The sequence below is a fragment of the Arachis ipaensis genome, chromosome B8 (genome assembly GCF_059453495.1).
Source record: "Arachis ipaensis isolate K30076 ecotype BB chromosome B8, ASM5945349v1, whole genome shotgun sequence".
NCBI lineage: Eukaryota > Viridiplantae > Streptophyta > Magnoliopsida > Fabales > Fabaceae > Arachis > Arachis ipaensis.
The window spans coordinates 97,291,809-97,294,665 of record NC_142443.1 but is presented as its reverse complement, the minus strand read 5'-3'; the positions used below and the strand labels follow the sequence as shown (position 1 = coordinate 97,294,665).

Sequence of the window (2,857 nt, the reverse complement as noted above, 5' to 3'; positions counted from 1 at the left end):
AATTTTCGAAAATCCCTTCCCTCTTTTTCAAAATTCTTTTTTTATTTATTTAACTAATTGTTTTAATTTTTAGTTTAATTTGATTTCAATTTTAATTTTCAAAATTTAACTTTAAATTTTAATGTTAATTTAATTAATTTTCGAAATTCCCTCTCTCTCATCTCATTCTAATTATTTATTTATTTACTAACACTTCTCTTCATCTCAAAATTCGAACCCTCTCTTCCTCTCTGTGTTCGAATTTTTCCTCTTCTCCTTCTTATATTCTTCTCTTCTTACACTTGCATAAGGAATCCCTATACTGTGACATAGAGGATTCCTTATTTTCTTTTGTGTTCTCTTCTTTTTCATATGAGCAGGAACAAGGATAAGAGCATTCTTGGTGAAGCTGATCCTGAACCTGAAAGGACTCTGAAGAGGAAGCTAAGGGAAGCTAAAGCACAACTCTCTGGAGAAAATCTGACTGAAAATTTCGAAAAAGAAGACAACATGGCCGAAAACAATAACAATGCAAGGAAGATGCTTGGTGACTTTACTGCACCAAATTCCAATTTACATGGAAGAAGCATCTCAATCCCTGCCATTGGAGCAAACAATTTTGAGCTTAAGCCTCAATTAGTTTCTCTGATGCAACAGAATTACAAGTTTCATGGACTTCCATCAGAAGATCCTTTTCAGTTCTTAACTGAATTCTTGCAGATCTGTGATACTGTTAAGACCAATGGGGTTGATCCCGAGGTCTACAGGCTTATGCTTTTCCCATTTGCTGTAAGAGACAGAGCTAGAGTATGGTTGGACTCTCAACCTAAAGATAGCCTGAACTCTTGGGATAAGCTGGTCACGGCTTTCTTAGCCAAGTTCTTTCCTCCTCAAAAGCTTAGCAAGCTTAGAGTGGATGTTCAAACCTTCAGACAGAAAGAAGGAGAATCCCTCTATGAAGCTTGGGAGAGATACAAGGAACTGACCAAAAAGTGTCCTTCTGACATGCTTTCAGAATGGACCATCCTGGATATATTCTATGATGGTCTGTCTGAGTTATCAAAGATGTCACTGGACCATTTTGCAGGTGGATCCATCCACCTAAAGAAAACGCCTGCAGAAGCTCAAGAACTCATTGACATGGTTGCAAATAACCAGTTCATGTACACTTCTGAAAGGAATCCTGTGAATAATAGGACGCCTATGAGGAAGGGAGTTCTTGAAATTGATACTCTGAATGCCATATTGGCTCAGAATAAAATATTGACTCAGCAAGTCAATACGATCTCTCAGAGTCTAAATGGATTGAAGGAATCATCCAACAGTACTAAAGAGGCATCTTCTGAAGAAGAAGCTTATGATCCTGAGAACCCTACAATAGCAGAGGTGAATTACATGGGTGAACCCTATGGAAACACCTATAATCCCTCATGGAGGAATCATCCAAATTTCTCATGGAAGGATCAACAAAAGCCTCAACAAGGCTTTAACAATGGTGGAAGAAACAGGTTTAGCAATAGCAAGCCTTTTCCATCATCCACTCAGCAAAAGACAGAGAGCTCTGAGTAGGATCCATCTAGCTTAGCAAACATAGTATCTGATCTATCTAAGGCCACTCTAAGTTTCATGAATGAAACAAGGTCATCCATTAGAAATTTGGAGGCACAAGTGGGCCAGCTGAGTAAAAGAGTCACTGAAACTCCTCCTAGTACTCTCCCAAGCAATACAGAAGAAAATCTAAAGAGAGACTGCAAGGCCATTGATTTAACCATCATGGCCGAACCTACAAGGGAGGAGGGGGACGTGAATCCCAGTGAGGAAGACCTCCTGGGACGTCCAGTGATCACCAAGGAGTTTTTCTTTGTGGAACCAAAGGAATCTGAGGATCATCTAGAGACCATAGAGATTCCATTGAACCTCCTTATGCCATTCATGAGCTCTGATGAGTATTCTTCTTCTGAAGAGAATGAAGATGTCACTGAAGAGCAAGTTACCAAGTACCTTGGTGCAATCATGAAGCTGAATGCCAAATTATTTGGTAATGAGACTTGGGAAGATAAACCTCCCTTGCTCATCCATGAACTGAGTGATCTGGATCAACTGACATTGCCTCAGAAGAAACAGGATCCTAGAAAGTTCTTAATACCTTGTACCATAGGCACCATGACCTTTGAGAAGGCTCTATGTGACCTTGGGTCAGGGATAAACCTCATGCCACTCTCTCTAATGGAGAAACTGGGAATCTTTAAGGTACAGGCTGCCAAATTCTCATTAGAGATGGCAGACAAATCCATGAAACAGGCTTATGGACTAGTAGAGGACGTGCTAGTAAAGGTTGAAGGCCTTTACATCCCTGCTGACTTCTTAATCCTAGACACTGGGAAGGATGAGGATGAATCTATCATCCTTGGAAGACCCTTCCTAGCTACAGCAAAAGCTGTGATTGATGTGGACAGAGGAGAATTGATCCTTCAACTGAATAAGGATAACCTTGTGTTTAAAACTCAAGGATCTCCTTCTGTAACCATGGAGAGAAAGCATGAAAAGCTTCTCTCACTGCAGAGTCAACCAAAGCCACCACAGTCAAACTCTAAGTTTGGTATTGGGAGGCCACAACCAAACTCTAAGTTTGGTGTTGAACTCCTATATCCAAACTCTAAGTTTGGTGTTGGGAAGTCTCAACAATGCTCTGAACATCTGTGAGGCTCCATGAGAGCTCACTGTCAAGCTATTGACATTAAAGAAGCGCTTGTTGGGAGGCAACCCAATGTTATTTAATCAATTTTATTTTATTTTCTCTTTATTATTTTGTGTTTTATTAGGTTGATGATCATGTGGAGTCACAAAAACTACTGAAAAATAAAAAATAGAATGAAAA

General features: G+C 39.6%; 1 non-coding gene across 1 annotated transcript; it reads right to left on the bottom strand.

Annotated features, from left to right (window-relative positions):
- Positions 1–882: 882 nt before the first annotated feature.
- On the bottom strand, positions 883–990 carry LOC148548936 (small nucleolar RNA R71). Its single transcript, XR_015898920.1, has one exon. It is a non-coding gene; the product is annotated as a small nucleolar RNA R71 (small nucleolar RNA).
- Between the last annotated feature and the right edge of the window lie 1,867 nt (positions 991–2,857).